Source organism: Enhydra lutris, unplaced genomic scaffold (genome assembly GCF_002288905.1).
Source record: "Enhydra lutris kenyoni isolate GAN:26980312 unplaced genomic scaffold, ASM228890v2 scaffoldscaffold6, whole genome shotgun sequence".
Taxonomy (NCBI): Eukaryota; Metazoa; Chordata; class Mammalia; order Carnivora; family Mustelidae; genus Enhydra; species Enhydra lutris.
In genome coordinates this window covers 30,985,739-31,011,585 of record NW_019154090.1, presented here as the reverse complement: position 1 = coordinate 31,011,585, position 25,847 = coordinate 30,985,739, and the positions used below count along the sequence as shown (strand labels likewise).

Below are 25,847 nucleotides of genomic sequence, written 5' to 3'. Positions count from 1 at the left end.
TGAAATCAAGACCAGCTGCTAAGGTCCATATCTGACAAGCCCCTAAATGATAAATTGCCATCTGGTACCTGCCTCAGTTTCCCCCATCTCCAACAGTGCTTACTACAAAGGTGACAAGGTAAGTGGACATGAGAGCTGATGTCCCCCGTGTTTTGTGCCCCAACCTCCCCTGCCTCTGTAAGTGGGCAAGCACCCTAAGCTGTTTTATAGCATTGGAATATTGTCACTTTTTTGGTACTCCTGATTCATAACTAATAGTCATGGAAATACATGCTGATCAAATAGATTTCCTCTCCATTGGGGGAAAAAAATTTAACAGTGTCCTCAATCTCAAAATTGTTGTATTGACTGTAGATGAAATTTTGAAAGCAACAACGTGAAATGGCTTTTTTGATAAATCATTAAGGATGCACGGGAAAACAAGAAAGCCATTTAAGAAATAAAAGACTCCTGACCCCAAAGATGCGATAATTTGAGTGTTAAAAGACTAAATGTGATTTAAACACAAGTATATGCAAATCTGTGAGTTCATAATGATAACTGTAAGAAGCCGCACTGGCCAACTTTGAAGGCTGCTGGGACACTAGATCATCTTTTGAAAATCAATAATTAAAAAGAAAGAGTCCTTAGCGTGCCCTTACCACATAATGGGTATGAGGAAATTGATTAAACTATTCTCTTTTGTGTTTGAAAAGCTCCTTCAATAAAAAGTTTAGAAGGGGAAAAAGGTGCAGGGGCGGGAGCTGCCTGGTCTGCTGAAGGGCAAGTGATTATGAGATTCCTCAGCAGAGAAAAACCAACATGGCCTCAGTGTGATGCCCCAGGCTCTCAGAACTAAAACAAACATGAAATTTCTAACACGTTTAGAAATAAAACAGCCTCAGTGCTGCCAAACTGGATGGACTTTCCAGTCTTCATCTTGTACCTCTTGGCAATGTTAGATCTGGTTGACAACTTCCTCCTTGAAACATTCCTCTCTCAGCTTCCACGATACATACCTTCCAGGTTCTCATCTTATCTGACTGCTCTGTCTCAGTCTCTGTGCTATTTTCCCTCTCCAAGACCTCTAAATGCTGGACTGTTCTGGTCAGATTCTAAACCCCCTCTCCCTAATTATCATCATCCAGCCCCTCAATTTTAATTACCAATTCCACCAACCTCAATCCCTCCTCCAGTGGCAGACACAACTACTGTTCCCAAATACTTAACGACACCTCCACCAGAAAGTTCTCATAGGCATCTCAAACCTAACTATCTAAACAAAACTACAGATGTTGCCCACAAAACTGGTAATCCTGAGGGCTCACCATGCCAACAGGTTTGACACCACAATCTGTATCCTGTATAAGCCAGAAACTTGGGAGTGATGCTTAATTCCTCTCCCCTCATCTTCCCCCAGGTACCAGACACTACAGGTGGCTCCCTCCAAAAATCCATTCCACTCTTCCTAGATGGCACACAGTAGTCTGTGCAAACTAATTATTTTAATTCCATCTCCTTTTTCACAGCAACAGGTTCCTGAAGAGGCATTTTTATCCCCAGCCGAAGCCATGATTGTTTTAGAGTAGGCACTTGGCCTAAGATGGTACAATTGAAATATAGCTCTAGAATCTGATAAGAAGGCCATAGGGGGAGACATTTGAGCTCTCTCTCCCTCACTAGCATGAGGAAAAAGGAAATCAGGTGCTACTAGCACTGGCATGCACCTTGATGACAGCCTGAGGATGACCAACACCTGAAAAGCAAGGACAGAGAAAGGTTTAAGCCAATCAATTTCATGATTATTTGCAACTAGATTTGCAAATTATTTGCAAATGCAAGTCCCATTGAATCCACAGCCAAAACATATCAAATCTAACCTTTTTAATCTCAGCAGTGACTCATCCCAGGCTCATCCCAGCCCCATCATCTCTCATCTACAATGGATTCATTCCTAATTGCTTCCTCCAGTCTCCCTTCTCCTCAGAGCCCGTAGTCTTTCTAAAACTCTTATCACTTGTGAAAATTAAGGAAAGAACGCCTTGTTCACAATGAAGTCAGGAGGCCAGCAGGGGAAGCTCTCATGCCCTACCACTCCTAGTCAAGTGCAGACCCCACAGGAAGACACTACCTTTCAAATCAGTAGGTCAAGTCACTACTACTTTACTATCTCAGCAGGAGGAAGAAAGGTTCTTTTTCTTCCCTGGTAACAGCCCAGCCAATGAGAGACAGTCCCAACCCAGCCAATGAAAAGCTACTATTCCAGTTTTCTCCCATGGCCTTTTTGTTTGAAACAGCCTTGCCACCTTCCCCCATTCTCCTCCATGGAAGACCATTCTTCTTTGTTCTGTTAACTTGCCCATGGTTTTGGAAGTAGTTTTCTTGTTTCAGATTACAAGTCTCTGTTATTTCCCAGCAAACCCACTTTTGCTGGTAATGTGACTTTTATCTTTCATGTTAACATTAGTTGTGGTAGGAAGTGGGACCCAGGAAAGATCCCTCAAAACTCCAAGGCTGGTGACAAACAGGTGCCAGTACCCATAGAGCCAAATGGGCTCACTGCTTTCTCGACAACCCTGGAGGGTGAAGGTTAAGTTTTTTCCTGGATTTTAAGCTCTACTTTGTGTCCAAGCTCTCCAGGCTTTATTTGAAATCTGTCTTAAGGTCTTGTTTCTTATGAGAGTACTCTTTTGCCCTTCAGTCTGACTCCGTTTCAGAGTCAGACTTCCTATTGGAACTGTCCTGGCCTTGGGCCTGATTCCTTCTCGAACCAGGCTCTTCCTGTTTAAACTGTGCTTTCAGGCATTTTCTCCTTAGAGAAAAACCTCTAAGATATGGGATCCCAGTCATCAGAATCCTTTGAAGGTGCCCCCCTTTCTGGGACCCTCCCTGGTTTTATGTTTAAAAACTATGGCCCCTCCACATGCACATTTATAACCAAACAGATTGACTTAGTGAAAAGTAATTTAGAGCACCAATAGCTACTATGGGGAACTTTCGATCTCCCCAAACTTGTTTTTCTCAAACTAAATTAGAAAGCTGTGGCTCCTTAAATGAGAGACAGAGAGAGACCTGAATGGGATGCCTATTTTAATTGGTACCTTGAGGGATCCAAACGTTTTCAGGATTCTAAGATGGCCTCTGTGCAAAACATTATTTCTTAAATTAACTGAGCCAAGCAAATCATGGAAAGAAGACTAAACGGCTTCTGAGTCTTCTTTTTCTAACTAAATGGACCAACTTAAGCAAAAGTAATTTAAAACTTCAGTGGCCATTATAGAGAACTTTCAATCTCCCCAAACTTACTTTCTCAAAACTGAAATGGGCAGCCATGACTCTAAAATTGTTAAAACTGGGGCGCCTGGGTGGCTCAGTGGGTTAAGCCGCTGCCTTCGGCTCAGGTCATGATCTCAGGGTCCTGGGATCGAGTCCCGCGTCGGGCTCTCTGCTCAGCAGGGAGCCTGCTTCCCTCTCTCTCTCTCTCTCTACCTGCCTCTCTGTCTACTTGTGCTCTCTCTGTCAAATAAATAAAATCTTTAAAAAAAATAAAATATAAAAATAAATAAAATTGTTAAAACTGAATATGATTTTGGGATTTGGGGATTTTGAAGCTTCCAAATGTTACCAAGAATCTCAAAATGCCTCTTCTATACTAATGGAAGCAAGCAAAGTAGAAAAGGGGGCTTCTGAAGCCTCTTTTTTCCTTTCCTGTTTTCTATCTCCAATTTATCTGGTGTTCAGTTCCTACCTTTGCTACATCCCCCCCCCCTTTGTATACTAACCCTTTCACCGAACTTCCCTTTTCCTCTGAACCTCTCCCCACTTCCTCCTTTCCTGAATGTAATAAAACCTGCCGCTTTAAAGTTAAGTCTTGGAGTGCATGGGTGTGACTCAGTCGTTAATATTCTGCCTTCAGTTTGGGTCATGACTCCAGGGTCCTGGGATCAAGCCCCACATCGGGCTCTGCTTGGTGGGAAGCCTGCTTCTCCCTCTCCCACTCCCCCTGCTTGTGTTCCCTCTCTCACCGTCTCTCTCTGTCAAATAAATAAATAAATCTTTAAAAAATTTTTTTAAAAAAGTTAAGTCTTTGGATCCAAATAAATCCCAAATCTCTTATGTTCCCTGGACCAAAGTCAGACTGCGAGCCAAAGTTTCCTAAAGTGACTCAGGATCCATGTTCGCTGAAGAATTTAACATAGTTATTCCAACTTACCACCCCAGTTTCTAAGATTTGTATCAGCCAGGCCATGTGCTCATTGGGGAGGACCATGCCAAACGCTGGATGAAATTAGCCCCATGAGAACATCCTAAAACATTTAGAGAAACAAACCCCTAACTTTGGCAAGATCCTAGAACGCTCACTGGAGATCTCCACCAGGCAATTACAGTAGCTTTTCCTAAGCCTATTATTGACTGGAACAGAATTCAGATTTGCACACAACAGCCTGATGACCTGGTCGTAACTACTATAACCAACTCCAAAGTGTCTCCGGGGAAGATTCTAGTCTTCCTTTAGAGAATCCACCTGGGTAGCATTTAGCTCTCATTTACTAACAGGTTGAACCAGGATTTTTTAGTTGAAGGAACAGCATGGAATGGGAAACTGCGTCTACTCCACATTTAGCTAGCTTGGCAAACCAACTCACTCACACCCACAAGGGCCACCTGAAAGACCACTAAAACTCTTGATTTTCAACTCTGGCCAATGACGGCCCTTAAACAGACCAAAACCCCTTGGTTTCTGCTATAGGTGCAAAGGGCCAGGGCAATGGGAAAAAAGACTGTTATAAACTTAAGCATTCCAGGAGCCTTCAGCCTTCTTGCCAGCCTTTCCAACGTCCTCCTAATTCCCAGCAATGGGGCTCCAAGGACCTACAGGGGCTCTTCCCAGTCCCCACTCTTAATTGGCCTGAAGAAACCACTCTTCAGACTGAGAATAAATCTTTGTCTTACTGACCCCATAGCTACATTCTCCATATGCAACGCCAGTCCTGGAAAGCAGGTCCTGCAGGCATCAGAGAATGAAAACAGCCCAAATAGTGTGTGTGTGTGTCGGGGCGGGGGGGGTCTCTCATAAACCTCAAAGGTTCCTGTCTCTGCACCTTACCTTTTCAGTTAGACCCTTTGGAGAGATTCCCACCCTTTTCTCCTTAGTTTCTCCATCCCATTCATTCAGTGGGACAAGATTTCTCAGAAAAGTATTATGCCAGAATTTCTCCCAAAAGAAGCAAATAACTCTAGAATCAAAATTGCCAACCAGGTGGATTAAATGAGCCTTCCACCTCTTCTGTTTGCTCCATCTCTGATGGCACGATAGGGGAGTCTGGGGACACGGATCATTTGTCCCCATCGGGTCAGCTGCCACCCTCTTTATGGGCAGATTCCTCAACTGATACTGGCAGGATTCACAGCACACCTCCCACCAAGATTCAAACAGATCCCTCGCCACCTCTCCCCAGATCAAATGCCCTATAAATAAAGAAGCCCTTTAAGGCATCAAGCCCGGAGTAGGAGACCACAGACTCAGGGCCTTATCATCCCCTGTGCTAGGCCCTGGGAGCCCCTACTTTACCTGTGAGAAGACCCCTGGCCCAGGATGGAGGCTAGTCTGGGACCTCAGAGCAATAAGTAACATTATCCCCGGGCACCCTGTTGTTCTCAACCCCCACACACTGATGTCCTTTCCCACTAAAAGCAAATCCTCCTTCCCTGTGATTGTTCTATATAGTGCACTTTTAGTATTCCAGTCCATAAGGACAGTATTGTCTTGCTTTCACCTGGGAAGAACAGTAATAAACCTGGACAGTAATGCTCCGGGTTACACAGGCAAACCTTCTTAATTCCTTATAAACCTTAAAAGCTGATTTGGAGGATATAAAGTTTTCTGCAGGCTCTAGTTGGTTACAATATGTATATGATTTGCTTCTCTGCTCCCTTTCTCAAATCTCCTCACAGGAGACAGCACTCATCTGCTAAAACTTTTGGCCTTAGGGGCACCTGGCTGGCTCAATGGATGGAGCATATGACTCTTGATTTTGGGGTTGTGAGTTCAAGCCCTATACTGGGTATAGAGATTACTTAAAAATCTTTAAAAACAAACAAACAAGAAAAACAACAACCACTTTGGGCCTTAAAGGGACATAAAGTCTCCCTCTCTCCCTCCCTCTCTCTCTCTCTACATATATATATTCCCCACTCCCTTGCCAGTTTGCTCAAACTCAGGTTCCATATTTAGGGCATCTGATCTGGAAACAAGAACTACTTCTGCATCCAGACAGAACTCCTCATGACTGCTTAATGCAGACAGATTACCTTTTGGCTTTCAGTGACATTTACAGGAAACTCCTATAACCAATGCAAATTTTTCATGGTTGGCTGACTATTTTTATTTATAGGATGAAAATGGTAAATATCATGCTGGGTACGCTAGTGTGACTCCTTTGAAGTCACTGAGGCAGCACCTTTACCTTTAGCTACTTCAGCCCAAAAGAGTTACTTGAGCTTAGCCCAGGGCAAAACAGTAAATATTTATACTGATAGCTGCTATGCCTTTGGGGTAACTCATGATTTGGAATGTTACGGAAACAACTAGGTATCCCTACCTCCAATGGGGACAAAATTAAACATGGTTCCTATGTCCAAAATTTATTAGATGCCATGTTTTTGTTGGTTGCTCTGGCTACTATTTAGGTTCCTAGGAATCCCTGGATGCCAAATTGAACACCTTGCCGAAATTTCTCAAGGAAACCAACAGCCTAACTTCTGTCATGTTTCAAAAGAATGTTCTGCCAAATGATAATTTGGAAAAACTGACCAGAGATACCCAACAATTGACCCCAGAGAGGGAAAAACAATAGGAAATCTAATCATCGTTGGTTCAATACAAAGAGAACACTGGTTTGGACATTACAATCAAGCCCTACCAAAACTTCTAAAATCGCTGCTTAACAACCGCATGTACCTTAAACCGTTAGTCTATTGACAAAATGATAGCATTCAACAACCAATAAGTTTTGATAATATTGATAAATGTGTTTGGGTCACAGTTGGCATGTTTTCACTGGACACAAAAACTAATCACAGCGATTCCCTGTACTTCTTGTGGGGCCCCCAGGAAGAAGGCATGACGTTGGCCATGGGACTTTAACCTGCTGGAAAATCTTGCAACCATGTGAAGCCTGAAAACAAAAGCAATGTGAAAGAGAGTGACCGAGGCTTGGTGACATCTGAGTCCCTAGATTTTTTTTTTCTTTTTTTTTGAGCCCCTAGATTAAATTAGGCCTGAAGCTGGAATTCCCTTGGTCTTTAAGTTACATAAGCCAATGAATTCCTTTTTCATAAAATTTGAGCAGCTTTCTGTGTTTATAACTAAAACAGTCTTTGTTTTTCTTCTTTTCCAATTAACACATTTTTTTTTTAAGATTTTATTTATTTATTTGACAGAGAAAGACACAGCAAGAGAGGGAACACAAGCAGGCAGAGTAGGAGAGGGAGAAGCAGGCTTCCCGCCAAGCAGGGAGCCCGATGTGGGGCTTGATCCCAGGACCCTGGGATCACGACCCAACCCAAAGGCAAATGCCTAATGACGAGCCACCCAGGTGCCCCCCATTACATCTTTTCTGTTCTTCTTCCCCACACTCCCTAAGTGCAGGTTGTGTTTGTACACCATATCCTTAGTGAGCAATCCACTGCCATCAGCGTCTCTTCTGTTGGCTTATCCTCCAGGACACTAGTTATGTCCTCTCTCCCAAGCTCTAAATTTCAACCTGCCAGTAAGACACTTTGATGTCCAACCAGCACCTTAAACTCGATAGGTCCAAACTCATCAGCTCCTTTCCAACCACACAAGCTCTTCCTTCTGTTCTCCTTCAAGACGCTAATGTACCTGAGACGCACTCCATGGGAAACATTGATCTTCACCACTGTCTCCAAGCCCCTGTTGGAAGCCACAGGCCCCAAATGGCATCACTTACACCAACTTCCCAAACTGGAGCTTAACACCGAATCTAACTGCAGCTTCAACCTCCCCCAGAAATGTAGTCTTAACTGGTTGGTCAGGAATTTTTGATCAGTGCCTGTCAGTCTGCCACATGGACCCTCTCTATCCCCCAAAGGAAGATAAGGTTATCTACATGAGAAGATTCCCAGCTTCTCTCCCCTTGCCTGGAATGTTTTGCTAGTAACTTTCTTCCACCCCTGCCCCCATAAACCTTCCATTCCGTACAACTCCTCAGAGCTCCCCTCTACTTGCTAGATAGGATGCTGCCCAATTCATGAATCATTTAATAAAAACCAATTAGATCTTGTTTAAAATTTATTTAGTTGAACTGTTGTTAACAACCCCCCCCACACACACACACACAGGATCCCCTCATCAATTCTCAAACTGTGTGATCCTCTTATGACAGGGTCTTTCCTTATTCTCATTCCCACTGCTAGTACCCTTGCTGACGTCTGCATGTCAACCTTTCTCTACTACAATGGCCTCCCAATTGGTTCTCCACCAGTTCCTCCCTTTTCTAATTTATTCTGCACACGCTCCCAGATTAATCTTCATAAAGCGCAGCTCTATCATCCCCCATCTCCACTCATTTCTGCCTAGTGAATTAAAGACAAACTACCTCCACTCCAGGCCCTTTACACCCTGCACACACCACATGCTCCATCCAGGCACAATTAACTACCCATTGGCCCTGATTACATCCCACCCTTCCTTCTTCTCCCCCTTTGCTCCTTGCCTTTTCTCCTCCCTGCTCGTGCTTCAAGTCCCATCTTAGAAGCCACCAAGACTCAAGGAAGGTCCTTCCTGATTCTCATCTGTAGCAGGCAGGAATAAAAAATGGCCCTCCCTGAAAATAAATTGATCCAAGAATCTGTGAATAATTACAACGCAAAAGAATAAATATTCCCTCATATGGCAGTGTGATTGAATTAAGGGTCCTGAAAGAAGGCGTATCCTGGATTATCCAGTTGGCCCCTAAATGCAATCACCTGTATCCTTCTAAGAGTGAGGCACAGAAATTTTGGACACACAGAGGAGAGGCAATGTGAAGACGGCACAGACATAGATGTGGCCATACGCCAAGGAATGCCAATAGTCACCAGAAGCCGGGAAGAGGCGAGGCATGGATTCTGCCCTAGAGACTCTGAAAGGAATGCAAGCCTGCCAACACTTTCATTTCAGCCTTCCAGCCTCCAGAAGCGAGACAATAAATGTCTACTGTTTCAAACCACCCAGTTCCCAGGAATTTGTTAGAAGAGCCCCAGGAAACTAACAGACCATTCTTCCCACCAGCTTTATCTCCTACGAATAAAGTTCCCACAGGATGTAACTCATACCTCTCTCACACCATTCGTTGCCCATCTGTATTTACGTTAAGACGGACCTTCCCGTAAGCGGATTGGATTTCAAGCTCATCAAAAGTAGGGACTGCATTATTCATCTTTGTTTATCTTGAATGTTCCTTGCCTTGAATCTGGTAAAAGCTAAATAACTGTCTTCTTAAAACTCATTGATTTTTTTTTTTTTTTTTTTTTTTAGAGAGAAAGAGAGGGCGAGCACACACATAGGAATAGTGGGGAAGGGCAGAGGCAGGGAAAGGGAATCTTTTTTTTTTTTTTTTTTTTAATTTGACAGAGAGAGAGAGATCACAAGTAGGCAGAGAGAGATGGGGGAGGAAGCAGGCTCCCTGCGGAGCAGAGAGCCCGACACAGGCCTCGATCCCAGGACCCTGAGCCGAAGGCAGAGGCTTTAACCCACTGAGCCACCCAGGCAACCCAGGAAAGAGAATCTTAAGTAGGCTCCACACCCAGTGCAGAACCGACCAGATGGGGCTCAATCTCATGACCCCAAGGTTATAACCAGAGCTGAAATCAAGAGCCTGATACTTAACTGACTGAGCCACCCAGGTGCCCCAAAATTCACTAAATTTTAATCAAAGTCATTAATGTTTTATCTACAAAGACTAGAATAATGGTGTGCCAGCATTTGTGTGGGGAAGACCACCCCTAGAGCTACAGCTATACAAATCCAACTAATGACGAAAAGGGCTGCATTTTCAGCCTTTCCCAAAGGTTAAAATGACTGGGGCCAGGGAGGCTGGTGGGGAGATCCCCTGGGGCACCCATAAAACCCAGAGTGGTCATGAGCTCTATCTGCAAACAGTAACTAATGTTGCCAGGAATAAGGAATAAGTGGGCAGAGTAAAACCTTTCAGAGCCCTAAATGGTTCAGTCCTGCCCTACAAAAGGTAGAAGTCTCTGCATATTTCCCTTGAGTAACAGAAAATGCTCCAGAAAGAGTAAGAACACATCTGTCCTTTGAGCCAATCAGATTCATTAGTGGAAGGGCTTCAAACAATTCAAAATGCTACCCCCATATTAAAAAAAAAAACAGGGCGCCTGGGTGGCTCAGTGGGTTAAAGCCTCTGCCTTCGGCTCAGGTCATGATCCCAGGGACCTGGGATCGAGCCCCGCATCAGGCTCTCTGCTCAGCAGGGAGCCTGCTTCCTCCTCTCTCTCTGCCTGCCTCTCTGCCTACTTGTGATCTCTGTCTGTCAAATAAATAAATAAAATCTTAAAAAAAAAAAAAAAAACACCTGCTTTGTTCTTCATAACATCACTACCACCTGAAATTATTACACATTTGACTCCCCCACTGGAACACAAAGTCCACGTGGAAGGGACTTCGGTTATTCACTGCTATATCCCCCATGGCCTACAAGACTGACTGATATATACAAGGTCCCCAATGCAGGTTTCTTCACAAAAGGAGGAAGAGAGAGAAGATGGCAGGTTAAGGAACAGTTAAGGAGTTTTCCCCTCTGAGTCTGTAGGTTAAAATGGCAAGCATAATTTCTCACATAGCCAGCCACTCTGCACAAAACGGCACCAGCTCACGGCATTCACACAGATTTGCTTATTCCATAAGGTGGAAAGAACAAGAAATTCCCAAGAACATTCTAAGGATGAGACGTCAAACCTCCAGAACGAAGGTGGGTAGTAGAATAAGAAAATAATCTCCAGCAGCTGCTGGCTGCTTTTCTGTCCAGCAATCTTGCAAAAGGGAAATACCTGCTTCCTTCAGCTTGTACTTCCAGAAGCTAAGCCCCTGCCAAACTGGTTGTCACTCTATGCAAAGACAGACAGATGCATCAACCAAAAAACTTACTCACCATCTGTGTAACAAGCACAGCTGTAGCGGCCCCTCTAGTCATCGCACTGTGGACAGGCTGGCTGTTGTCCCCACCCAACTCCATCTCAGCTGAGAAGTTGAGGTTTGATGAATAGAATAAGCTCTAACACCTCAGTCATCTAGTATTAAGAAAAACTCCACTAATCTACAGTGAAATTTCTAGATAACCAAAATGTACCTGCTTCATCAATTAAGAAAAAAAAAAAACTTTCTTATAAATGTTCGGGGTTGCAAATCTTCTACCAAAAGATTATTATGCACCTCTGCAATGAGGACACTTATTTAACGACATCATCCTAGGTTTTCTTTGTTTAAAAAAAAAAAATTAAGCTGAGTGAAATTTAAATAAATAAACTTAAATAAATTTAAATAAATCTTAAATATTTTATTGGCCGTATCCAATGATGCATGAATACAGCAGCATCCCATCTAGCAGACAGAAAGGAGCTCTGAGATGCTGTACAAAATGAAAGACTTTTATAGACAGAAGTGAGTAGGAATAAGGAAGTCATGCTAAGCCAAAGCAGACTGGCTACTGTGAAGTCATTTTCCTTTAGGGGATGACAAGGGTCTATCAGGCAGATTACCTAACTGGTGCTGTCAGATGACTTTCGACTAGATTCCATTTCTGGGACAGCTGAAACTAATTAAGTCTCAGTTTGGTGATGTAAGGCTTAGCATGAGGGACTCCATTAGGGGCCTGCTATCTTGTTTTCAGTGTCTGAAATCTCAATTGTTCTGCCTGGACAGGACTCAGGCACTAATGAATGAAGATGCTATCTGCCCCAATAATATAGACTTTGTGCTTCAGTGCTCAAATGTGAATCCCAGAGGATCCTCCCTCATTCTCAGGCCACTGCAGACCTGTCTTCAGAATGTTTCCAAGCTGCCTCTCTCCCAGATAACTCTATCAAGGACGGAGAATGCAGATGGCCCAGGCTCTTAGAACTAGGCCTGACCTAAGAATGGACACAGCGAGTGAGCAATTCACTATCCGAGAGGGTCCTCAGACTCGGTGCCCACTCAAGGGCTTCTAGAAACGCACAGTTAAACATCAGTCCCTGCTGTTCCAGAGCCATTTACTCCAAGAGGTCCTGGCTTGGAGCAATAAGCTCTCCACCAGAAAGGCTTGAGATCAGCAGGACCAACAAGACACACAGGCCCTGCAGGCAGGTATTCTGAGGCCTGAGGAGACATCAGGTGAGAAGAAATCTATCTACAGGCTTCTACATACAGAGAAAGAAATGTGAGTCATCATGCTTTGCAGCTGGTGACAGCGGGGAGCTGTCTATAACTAGTGCAATTCACCTTCACACCTGCATGCCAACTATGCACCTGTAGAGTTTCATTCTATTAGGGGGATGCAGAGGATGAATACCATGAAAGGCTCCAAATCACACAACTTCCAAAATAATGAGCAAATGTATACTACTCATCGTCACAAATACATTCTCAGTACTTAAGAACTGTAATCCTAGAATTCACTAAAGTACATTCATTAATAATGAATATCAATCTTGCAAACACAAGTAAGAGGGAGTGGTGAACTAGACAAAAACAAACAAACAAACAAACAAACAAACAAACAAAAAAGGCTGCAACTGACTTTCCAAAGAAGCAAGTCTATCTCAAGGAGAAGAGTGCCCCCAGAAGAATGGGGAAAGGGGGAAAGCAGTACTAGCTGTGTGATCTTAGGAGAGTTCATGTCACCTCTGGGCCTCAGCTTTTTCATCTGTAAGACAGAAACAATTCCTATCTCAGGGGTATTGGTGTTTTTTGAGCTGTGGATTGAAACCTACTGGGTCTTAAAATCAGTTCAGTGGATCACAACTAGCAAAAAATAAAATAAAATATGGTGCCAGGAGTCAGGCTAATTCTGAAAGGGGTACACATCATGCTAACATAATGTGGTACTTCAGTACTAGAAATAAATACTGACATGCCAATATTTTCTTTTTGTTCTCCAACACTAATCACTACACTCAAGAAATTCCTCCTGAAACCAGAAGCCTGGTTCTCACGGCCCAACCAGTTGCTAATCTTCACAGCTGACTTAGCACTACTCCACCTTCTGACAACCATATGTGCTAGGGACAAGCCAAGGGTGACAGTAACCAGGAGCTTTTGACCAAGTCGGCAGGAGGGCTGTGCTTTTCCAGTTTTCTTGTCCCAGGGACAGTCAGTTTTGCCTCCCTCCCAGAAATCATCATGACCGATCGACACACAACCTTTAATGAATCCTGTGGGAGATACAGAACTCCAAGACAAGGAGCCCAACCCCAGAGACTTTATTTGCTGATGAGAAAGCATCTAACCAGAATTTGAATAGTCAAGTCCTACAGAAGACTGGAGAAGGAAGGAAGATGAAGAAATGGAGTGCAGGAGCAGAGAGGGTTCCACGAGAAGCTGGGACTGAAGCGAGCATCGGGGGTAAGGGCTCCACGCCACACAGGCCTCACGTTGGTGAGAGCTCCAGGGCCCATGCTAAGATGCCCCTGCTTCCAGCATGCAGGCCCCAAAGAACTCTGGGGCCACTAACCCACCTCCTCTCTCCAAGACAGGTGCAGAGTAAGGCAAGTGCTCCCCCCGCGCCCTGTTGGCTAACTGTGAGATGCTCACAGGTCTTCCTCTGTTACAGGCTCTTTGGCCAACCCATGGAAGGAAATGACTAGGGAGACCAGGAGGCCAGGAAAGCAGAATGGCTAAAGCAAAAAGCATGGAACTCAGGTTCAGCCTACCTGGGTTCAAATTCTGACTTGAAGTCCAGGCCTTTTTGCTCATCCCTATAAAACAAGAGCCAATACTTCTGATCATCCAGGAAGCCTGCCTCTGGATACATATACAAGTCACCAGCTGGTCGTGGTATGACCAGGACCGTATGACTGGGATGTGTAATCACATCACAGCCCTGCTGAACAGCGCCCCCTGGCCCTCACACACCTGCAGGGATCACTGCAGCATGTCTGTGAAAAATCTTATCTTTCAGCTTCCTTAACTATGAGAAACAAAACAAAACAAAACTCTTACAAATCAATAAGATGTGCCCATGCCCACATGAAAAAAATCAGCAAGAGACAATTTGCCAAATACAATAACCTGTACACTTATTTAACCTCACTAATAATCAATGTCATAAAAAATAAAATGGCCATAGAAGCCATTTTCTCACATCAGACTGAACAGATCAAAAGGACATTCATGGTGGACCATGCTTGGAGAAAACCTGTAAGCTCATACAGTACTCACACAAATGTAAATTAGTACCACCTTCCTGAAAAGCAGTTTGGAAATATGTATTAAGAACCTTTAAATGGTTCCCATCTCCTCTGATCTATTCATTCCTTGGCAAGAAATATACCCAAAGTGAGTATCTATAGAAATACTTCATTTACATGAGGATGTTCATCATATCCTTATAAGAAGAAACAACTGGGGCGCCTGGGTGGCTCAGATGGTTAAGCACCTGCTTTCGACTCGGGTCTTGATCCCAGGGTCCTGGGATGGAGCCCCATGTTGGGCTCCCTGCTCAGCGGGGAGTAGGCTTCTCCCTCCCCCCTGCCTCTACCCCTGCTCATGTGTGTTCTCGCTCTCTCTCTCTCTCTCAAATAAATACAAACTTTAACCAAAAAAAAAAGAAGAAGAAGAAGAAGAAACAACTTACATGATCTACTTAACAAAGATAGGGAAAAACACCAAGCAGTCATAGAAAAAAGATAAGCGGGGCACAATAAAAATGTTATCAGCAGTTATAGTCTAAGTAGTAAAATTAAAGGTAATTTAAATTCTTAAATATTTTCCAATCAGCTCCACATTTTCCACCAAACAAGTATTGTTTCTATACTTTGAAAAAGTGCCAAATGGATATATCTAAGCTTCTCAACTCCTCTGTGCTGGCTTCACCCTAAAACTTTCTGGCCTGGCCCTCAGGCCTTTCCACTGGTACCCGACTTATTCTTGGTCCATCTTTCCAGACACATTCCTGCTCCTTCAGCTCAAACGTCACCACCCCACAGGCCCTTCCTCTGTCCTTGCCCCCAAGCCATGCTAAATAGGTCAGAATGATGAGCAAGCCCCAGGCCCACATGGATAACCATAGGAGGCAACAGGAGATTCTGCAAAGTAACCAAAACAACCACCCCCTGAGGTCAGCTTCCCCAACCACATTATCTATCTAAACTCGTCAAAGCTAAGAGACATTTGTGATGAATGAAGATGAAAATCTTCAGGAAATTTCCAGGAACAAATTTTTTTGTGGAAAATTTCCCTGGAAAAAAAGGGGGCCCTGAAAAATCTCAGACCATCTTGGTTTTCCACCTCCCCTTTTGGTCCCCTGGACACTAAAAGTCTTTGGTTTTCCAACTTCAAATAATGGCTCATTCTTACACTTTGGATTTTCTTTTATCTTATTAATACAGGATTTATTTGCCTTCCCTCTGTCAAACCCTGAGCTAACCACCTTCCCCAGGCTGCCTGGGGAGGTGTAAGAAAAGGAACATACAGGGTAGAGGAGAAACAGGAGGATGGAGGCACAGGTCCTTCACATAGTGAAGAGGATGAGAAAGGCCACCATCAGGCAAAAGAGCCCCATGGCCTCCGAGAGGGCAAAGCCCAGAATGGCGCAGGGGAAGAGCTGTTGCTTCAGAGACAGGTTCCTCACATGACCAATGATGAAATTCCCAAACACAGTCCCAGTTCCAGCCCCAGAGCCAGCCACGCCAACCATGGCAGCCCCAGCCCCCATGCACTTGGCTGCTGTGCCAATGTCCCTTGAAATGGCTCTGATTCAGCTGCGACTGGGAATAAGTGAGGTCAGGGGACACAGGGCTGCCAAGCTGCTGAGGCTCTTATCTGTCAGTGTTTCCGGTGCTTTTAGCACTGCTGTAGACATTAATCGGTGCAAGGGCTGAGAGGTGCCCCTGCCCAAGAAGGGGGTGGAGATGAACTTCTCACAGACCTACGTGTTCAGGGAATGAGGGGCTGTGGCAGGAGAGCTGCTCCCAGTACACAGAAGACAGGGAGCTCGTATTCTGGATATTTTAAGACCAATGAGAAATGTTAAGAGTTGTGTGTTAGAACACCAAACCTCGTAATACAGATAATTATTCCTGAGATCTAGGAAAGAGGATCTAACCACAGCTCCTAGGACTCAAGCAGGACCCTCTAGAACGATAAGATGTCACTTGTCTGATAAGCCTCTAGGAAAGGCTGATATCTCTGGAAGAAATGGTTCTTGGTCAGAAGTGCTCAATGTAGTGTGTTTTCAACAGACCACTATGTGAAAATTAAAAATTCTCTGTACAGAGAATTCTGTGGAACAGACAGAAGACAGAAATGGCAGCTGTTCAAGAGAAAACTGAGAGTCTGGCTGGCATCCCTGTGAGAAAACAAAGCCCATGTGGCCCTTGTTCTCCCAAATCTATAGGGGGTGATAGACGTCACCCTCAACACAGAACAGACCGGATTGCAGTAGGAGATTCTACTTAAAGTAGCCAGTGAAGGAGGTCTTCGGGCTTCTACTAACTCCCCTCCTACTCAAAAAGTAGGGTGGGACACTACACACCGACAGTTGAAGGGAATACAGAGATTTATGATTTATGCCTTCAGAGGGAAGCCCCTGGAAAAACTGGCTCAAGGGAATCAGAATGCACGCTGGCTGGTCAATCCCCCTGAGCTGCTTCTCGACTGATTATTTTTCCACCAATAACCTCTTATTTAGAAGACTATTATTATTTTGAAGACTGAATGTATCAGTAACTGATTCATTCAGAAGAGAAGTGCCCCATCACGCTAAGTATCTAACCATGGCATCTTTGTTAGGCCCTTCAGGTAGGAGAGCGCGGCCAGGACCTGCACCACCGCCAGCAAGTCGCTGTTCCAACATCTAGGGAATGTACATTTCTATTGCAATAGTGGAAAGAGGCTACATGTGTGATAATTTTCATCCAAATTCATCTAGTTAAAGCAGCACCAGTGCCGGCTATCTTTAACATATCAGTCCATACAATCTCATAAGAATTAAGACCATCATTTTAGGGGCATCTGGCTGGCTCAGTCATTAGAGCATGCAACTCTTGATCTCGGGGTTGTGAGTCTGAGCCTCAGGTTGGGGGGAAAGATGACTTTAAGAAAAGGAGGGACTGCCTGGGTGGTTCAGTCGGTTAAGCATCTGACTCTTGATTTTGGCTCTGGTCATGACCTCGGGTCTTGGGAGCTTCTGACTTGCAGGGAGTTTTCTAGATATTATTCCTTTGTTCGCCAGACATTTATGGCACACTCATAAACAGATCTTCAAGGCCTGTGCCTTGAGGATGCTCCCTCTAAGCCACAGGCAGCTACCCGTGCTTGATCCCTGCCCTTCTTTCCCATCCTCACACCTACAAAACAGTCCCTCTTTTCTCCTTGTCTGGCTGTCAGTGAGCCAGCTGCCTACCACCACCAGAGGAGACCCTCGCCTGCCACAGTTGAACACTTCTACTCTCCACTCTCATCTTCCTACAGCTTTGCTTCTTCACTGCTTTGCAGAATGCCTGCCAATTTTTCACAGGCATCTTCAGGCCTTTGGAAGTGTTCAAAGTTCTCTGTTTGTTCCAACATCTATTCTCCTTTCCTTCCATTATAACAGGAACCCCAGGGATTAATCAAGCACATGGCCACCTAGGAAGGGCATTTCCCAATTTGCCTTGCAGCCAGGCAAGGACATGTGAGAGTTCTGACCAATTGGGTAGATGCAGAAACAGTGCATTTTCTAGAAGAGTCCTTACAGGAAAGGAACAGGCTTTTCCTCTTCTTCCGTTCTTCCTGTTTGCTGAAATATGGATGTGATGGCTGGAATTCCAGCAGCCATCCTGTACTAGGGCTGGAAGTCACACACTCAGGATGGTGGAACAGCCAGAGAGAAGGAACCTGAATCTTTGACATGTGAGGAAGAAGCGTATTTATACTGCTATCTTGTTTAAGCCATGATCATTTGTGGTTTTCAGTCACTTGCAACTTAACAGGACAGCAATTACTTTTTGGTAAAGAAGCCTGAGACTTTGCAGTAATGTTTAAAGAAACAGGTTATAAACACACATAGTACTGGTTACTTTATAAGGTAACAGCAACTTAAAAATATAAGACTGGGGCACCTGTGTGGCTCAGTCAGTTAAGTGTCTGTCTTCAGCTCAGGTCACGATTCCAGGATCCTAGGATCGAGTTCCACATTAGGATCCCTGCTCAGCAGGGAGTCTGCTTCTCCCTCCGCCCGCCCCTCTCCCTGCTTGTACTCATGTGCTCGCTCTCTCCCTCTCTCTGTCAAATAAATAAATAAAATCTTTTAAAAATATATAAGAACTTAGCAAAATCCACAAAATGGAAAATGTATAAAGGTTTACTGTTCAGAAAAACTTGGGTCCTATCACCTTCTGAGATACCATCTTCCATGAAAGGATTTTTGGACCATTGTGCAAAATAATGTTGGCAAGGTAAAACCTTGTCTGCTCCCCATTCTACTTGACCTCTCCATGGTACTTGACACAGCTTTTCTTTCTTCTCAAAAACGTGTTCTTTCAGGATCTGGTAGCACACCACCCTCTTCTGACTCTTCCCTGATATCCTACCCAGCATCCTCTCCTCCATCAGTCAACTCCAATTGAACACAGGCACTTCCCATGATCAGTTGTCAGCTCTTGCCCTTCTTAATGTCAACAGCAGAAGCCCAGAATTCACAGGTGCCATCAGTCAAGAGGAACCATGTTTATCCTCCACCCCAAACACGGAACAACAAAAGTGTTGCAACTGACTGCTTCTAATGTAAGATGAGCTCAGTCTCTCAAAACTGAAAACTTCCTGTTGATGAAAGCAGACAGGGTGCATGCCTTTTGACCTCAATATCCCACTGAAATGAATGTCAATATGCATAGTAAGGAATAAAACCATGTCCTTTTAGGCAGAAATAGTAAGGGACAGGGACCAACCACATATATGAGATTTCAAGAAATTTCTGGATAATAGTGTAGATTGAAGAACTAAGATGGAGGATATAAAACAAAGTGTAGCCAAGAGGATATACTTCAGAAAGGCTCCAGAGAAAGTAGCAGCCTTCTGCTACCCTGGAGGAGTTCCGGACTGAGATCGGACAGATGGGATGGTAGATGAGATTTAGGAGGTGTGGCTCCCCATCCGTTCAACCTAAAATGAAGCCTATCAAGCAACAGGCCCCATCTAAGCACACAGAGGTCTCAGACTAAGTCCCAGTCAGGAGAGAGGTGAGCCCAGACATTGCTGCTCATTCTCTCCTTGTCCAAATGGAGAGAATTTGGACAAGTAAAATAAGATGTTACTTATTTGGGTTATCCTGCCCCGTTCATCCCGACCCTCTTCCACAATTGTCCTTGAAGGAGAGAGGGATGGAAGATAACCTTTAGTGCATGGTAACCAGACCCAATGAGACTACTGGACATCAAACTGCGATACAGACTCTAGGCTGCATACAAGGACTAGCAACTGGATGGGCTTGGTGCCGCCTGCCTTGGGAGGAAGCAGTTGCGTCCTGCAGACCAGAAGAAAAGACTGGCTCAAGCAAGTACCCCTGCAACACCAACCCCCCCCCCCCCCCGCCGCAGTTAGTATTTTCCTGGGAAGACACACAGAGATTGTTAATATGCGAACTTCATACAATGCACATGACCCTCAACGTGATGTTTTCAGTCAACATTTATTAAGAAACAAATATTTGTGTCTCAAAAACCCATCTGAAGGGTGCCTGGGTGGCTCAGTCATTAAGCATCTGCCTTCTGCTCAGGTCATGATCCTAGGGTCCTGGGATTGAGCCCTGCATACAGCTCCCTGCTCAGTGGGAAGTCTGCTTCTCCCTCTCCCACTCCCCCTGCTTGTGTTCCCTCTCTCGCTGTCTCTCTCTCTCTGTCAAATAAATAAGTAAAATCTTTAAAAGAAAATCTATTTGACATTTTTTTTTTACAGACTTCTTTATTTTTAGGGAGAGAGAGTGAAAAAGAGCACAGGGTTGGGGGAGGGCAGGGGCAGAGGGAGAGGCAGAATCTCAAGCAGACTCCCCTGAGATTACAACCTGAGCCAAAATCAAGAGTGAGATACTTAACTGACTGAGCCACCGACGCACCCGCATTTTAGACTTTTAACAAAACAATACATGGGGAAATTTTAGAGTTATATTCCAAATAACAGTGGCAGGAGGTCAGAATTAATAGATTTCAAAACATTAATCAAAATTCAAAAGGAGAGCGCCTGGGTGGCTCAGTGGGTTAAGCCTCTGCCTTCGGCTCAGGTCATGGTCTCAGGGTCCTGAGATCGAGCCCCACATCAGGCTCTCTGCTCAGCAGGGAGTCTGCTTCTTCCTCCCTCTCTGCCTGCTTTTGATCTCTCTCTCTCTCTCTCTGTCAAATAAATAAATAAAATCTTTGAAAAAAAATTCAAAAGGAATGTATGGTCTTCAAGATTACTGGTATTTTGAGAGTGGTCACACTGACAACATATGCTTTGTGAATAAACAATAAGAGGCTTTCTTCTAGAAAAAAAAAGAAAATGACCTGATGTCTTATAGTACCATATAAAGAAATTTTTAATGTAGCAACCAGGGTGAAATAAAGCTATACTCTGTAGTTTCTTCATCCTAAAGCATGGTCTACAAGAAGATGAAAGCTTGCCAGTTCAGGAAGCTCTACTACAACCCCAAACAACACCCAGTTTGACGATCCACCCGATAATGGATCCCATTATTAGGGCGACCATATAAGGTGTCCTCCAAACTGGGACACTGCAGAGCAAAGGAGAGTATCACCCACCTCATCCACATCCATTAGCAATGACTGCTTCAACCCTTCTCTTCCTTGGTGAGTAATACAGTTCATTAAAGCTGCAGTTCCTGCCTTTTTTTTTTTTTTTTCAAGATTTTATTTATTTATTTGACAGAGAGAATGCATGCACAAGTAGGTGGAGCAGCAAGTAGAGGAAAAGGAAGAAGCAGACTCCCCTTCCAGCAGGAAGCTGGCTGCAGGACAAAATCCCAGGACCCCGGGATTGACTGACTGAGCCACCCAGGCACCTCCCTCTCTACACTCATAATTATTGAGGACCTCAGTAGTTGTCTATGTAACTTACATCAATCAATACTTGCCATTATTAGATATTAAAACAGAAATTCCCAAAATACAGGAAAACACAAGTGTGGCATTTCCTCAAGAAATTAAACACAGAATTACCACATGACCCAGCAATTCCATTTTGGGGTCTATGCCCAAAAGAACTGAAAGCAGAGGCAGATGCTTAATGACGGAGCCACCCAGGCACCCCGTGAAGAGCCCCATTTAACTGAGTTGTCTTTTTTATATATTCATTTTGTAGGACTTCTTTACATAGATCTGGATACAAGTCTTATGTCAAATATATTTTTTATATCTTAACATCTGTAGACTTTCTTTTCATCTGTAGATTTCCTTTTCATCTGTAGACTTCCTTTTCATTTAGTTCTTAATTTTAATGTAGCTCTATTTACCAACTGTTTCTTTTATAATTGGTGTTTCTTTTTTCTAATTAGGGGCTTTTAAATATCACCATACCATTATCACACCTATAAAAATTAACAATTCCTTCATATTAAATCTCCAATATTCAAATTTACCCAAAATTTTCACATTTTTTTCCTCTTCATGGCACTTTGATTGAATCAGGACCCAAATAAGGTCCAGAAATCATTAATATGCCTTAAGTCTTTTAATGCATAGGTTTATCATATCTATTGCTCCCCCTTTCTCTTAAAATGGGGCACAATATCTCCTTGCCATGTATTTTCTAAAGTAACCAGGTCATTTGTCCAACGGTGTTTTTCAATGCGTTCTCCTGTCCCTTGAATTTCCTGTAAACTAGCCCTTAGAACTAAAGTATTGATTAGGCTCTGGTATGATTTTTGGACAAGATTCCTCCTCTAATTTGTACTTCCATCAGGAGATACCCAATATCTGGTTGTCTGATGGTAGCAGCATTGATGGTTATGGTCTCCTTCTATCAATTCAGTGGGGAGTTGAATATATTAATATTCTATCACTTTTTTTCCATTTGTTCTATTAAAATAATCAACTATTTGGTTACTCTAAGGTACAGTTCTTATGGGAAAAGCATGATAGTGCCTCAGAACAACCTCATTCTAAGCCCCATTATTCAGAGGAGAAAAGGGAGGCAAATTATTGGGGGAGCCCAGGTTATAAACCAAGCAATCCAAGAAGAACTCTGGACTTGTAACCACTAGGCTCTAATGCCTCTTCTAAGATGAGGAAACATGCGAATACTCAGTATGTCTTCTCGGGGAAGGAGAGACCACAAAGACAGACACTCTCACGCAGTCAGGGTGGCTACAAATTTACTGCAGGAAGGAAATATATTAATTGTATCAAAAGCTTAGACAATGTACATCCCTTTTTAAATCAGCAGTTCTAAACATAGTACTTATCTAAGGATATGCATGTGCAGAAAGGGCTTTTTGTGTTTTGTTTTATTTCAACAAGGGCATTTCCTGCAGCTTGCTTATAATAGCAAAAAAATTAAACAACTTAAAAGCCTGATTGGCTCCATAAGCTCAAGTACAGAAACACAATGAAATGACATATAGACATTAAAAATGATGCTGGTTAAACGTTTACAGACTTGAACAATGTTCGGGGCATATTCTTAAGTTAAAAAATGAGTTATAAAACAGTAGTATTCATACTACAGGAATGTGCAGTGCATATACAAAGAAAGGCTATGCACCAAAATGTCAACAACAGTGGGTCTCTCTCAATGGCAGGTTTGAGGTGACTTCTTTTCTTTTTTGGTGCTTCTACAATAAATATCGTTTATTTTCATCCATTTCTTTCACGGTAAGAAAAAGTTTGAAATAATGCTTATAAAGAACTTAACGAACCTTAACGGTGTGGGAAAATGCTTATGGCAGCATAAAAAGGCAAGCTATCGGATCAGACATGGTAACTGTGATTACGGCCGTGTGCAATCACATGCATTTGAACAACAGTTGTTTCCCTGCATGATGGGACTGCAGATGGGTTTCACACTCATATGTACACATTTCTGTGATTTCTACAATATATGCTGATGAAGTAATGAGACCGAGAAGAGCTAAAACAGATTTTGAGAAAATAAGATTTAAATAGGTAGAGGTAGGGAGAGGGGTGACAGAGAAAAAGCACAATTCAGGAAGTGGAAACAGCAAGAGCCTAGATAGATATCACAGGGAACCAAGCGAGTGGAGGGACTGGGTAAGAGAGAAGACTTTATAGTCTTCGATAGCCAGGATTCTTTTTTCCCCTCTAATTATAGGGTGGTTTCAGAGCTGTCAGAGGATAGAAAGGATAGATGGACTAGAAGTAGAAGTAATATTCAAGAGCAACAGGTAAGGAATCCAGGTTAACCCCTGGTTAGAACCTATGACCTGGATGGGGTGAGAGAGCAGAAGACAAAGGGACCAATGGACTTAACCTAGAGCAACTTAGAGATCTGATTCTACCTGCAGAGGAGACAGAAAGAGGGTCAATGTCTAGAAAAAAAGAAGTCAGATTTGAGATAGTCGCTGATTGAGGGATATGCACCAAGGAATGTTCTGGATGTCACTGAAACCACCAGGACCAGCTGGAAACAGATTGTGGGATGAAGGCTGAGAATCACCTGCTGAGGAATCTGGGGTCAATGACAGAAATCCTCTCAACATTAGGGACCCAGGAGCAGAGAGTATTGTCAGTAAATCCCAAGTCTCAACAGCTCTTTCAGCAGTCTTCATGGAGAAGCCCCAGGCTGGCCCTGCGGTAACCCTAATACAAAGGACTTGCTGACAAAAAGTAACAAAAGGACATCTGACTTTGGAAGGAGATATTGCATCCTGCACCAACAGCGGGCGCTCACGAGCACCGAAACTTGGCTCAAAACACTGCCTCTGCGGTGGTCTGGGGAAGAGAGAAGGTGCAATTCACAGTGCACCCTTTGCACCTCTCTAATTTGGAACCATGCACTGCCCAGTCAAAAGGACACAATAAAGTTTAACTTTCTTAAAAAGGTCACTCAACTTAGTGGGCCCTATGCCATCCCCACTCTTGGGGCAAACAGCATGAGAACAAAGACCAGGGACTGGCGAGGAGCTGCCTAACGGATCCAGCCCACCATCGCTGGCACTGCACCACCATGCACAAGGCTTGGAAGGCAAGAGCTCTGCCCAAAGCCCGGGAGCAAATTTGTACTTTTCTCAAGATGACCCTGGAAAAATACTAATCAAGAGTCAGGGTCTCTACGTCTTCTTCACAAACCAGAGGCAGTAGCCTCCAGCACGGGTCAGGAGAGTCAGGGAAGCTGTCACAGCATGGGGAACATGAAGCCGTGTGCAGGACAGGTACTCTGCAAGCCTACTAGAAACGCAAATGAGTTCAATACAGTCCACCTGCGTGGCTCCTAGAGCAGAGGCAAGAGCGTGCAAACCAGAAACACAGTAGTCCCCCATGTCTGCAGTTTTGCTCTCCCAGGCCTGTTACCAGCAGTCGGCCAGGGCCTGGAAGCAGGTGATCCTCCTGAGGTACTGTCAAGAGGCCAACAGTAGCCAACCTCTAAGTCACTGTGCCTAAGTCACTGACCACACTTTATCTCATTACATGGGCATTTTATCATTTCACATCATCACAGGAAGGGCGAGTACAGAACAACATTTTGAGAGAGAAAACACATTCACATAACTTTTATTAGAGTATATGGTTGTAATTATTCTATTTCAATGTTGTTGTTCATCACTCACTGTGCTAATGTGCAAATTAAGCTTTATCGTAGGTATATAAGTCTGGGAAAAAACACAGTAGATATAGGATTCGGTACTATCTGCAGTTGCAGGCATCCTCTGGGGTCTGGGAACATATCTCCTGCAGATGAGGGAGGGGTACCGTATGGACGCTCACATTCTTTCAGTTTAAAGAATGATTATTTGCATCCTTTTGCAACTGGGAAATTAGTTACAAGATTCATTTTTTGTGCAGTTGTATTTCTTGAAATCAATGGAGAAAGAATGAAATATTTCAAGATTTAGAGCCAAAAGTGGTAAAAAAAAAAAAAAAAAAAAAATCCTGAACATTTTCTTCATGAACAGACACCAGCCCACCCTCAGAACTAACAGAGACTGTATACAGCAGACACAGGATTCAGTGAATGTTCTGAGGAGAAGGTGTGTGGAATACTGCGTGACTGATTATTGCTGGAACAAACAGTTCTGATACTAAAAGTCATCATCCAGAAAGCAGCTTCATGTGCAGCTCAGTGTGAGGAGCCCACCCCACACCGGGAGTTTCTTCCAAAGATACCCGAGCGGCTGCTCCCAGGGATGGACTTCAAAATATATAAACCACCAGTAACTGGGAAAACTAGGCCTAATCAACTTTTTCTGCCCATTTTTTCCCCTCAGGATCTCTACATTACTGAAATATATATGAAAATATACACACACATATATTTTGAAAGACTCATTTTGCTACTGATAATAGCTATTTTGCTATTTTTCTGATTTTTATAGCCACATAAGAAAAATAGAAGCTCTTTGGGCATGCTTTTAAAGTCTGTAAATTAGGGGCACCTGGGTGGCTCAGTGGGTTAAGCCTCTGCCTTCGGCTCAGGTCATGATCCCAGAGTCCTGGGATGG

General features: G+C 43.7%; 1 protein-coding gene and 1 pseudogene across 1 annotated transcript in view; both read right to left on the bottom strand.

Annotated features, from left to right (window-relative positions):
- The window catches only part of LOC111141792 (CDP-diacylglycerol synthase 2), a 56,781-nt gene that overhangs the window by 25,440 nt on the left and 5,494 nt on the right, over positions 1-25,847 (bottom strand). The window lies entirely within an intron of this gene.
- Positions 15,711-18,017, bottom strand: LOC111141465 (annotated as a pseudogene).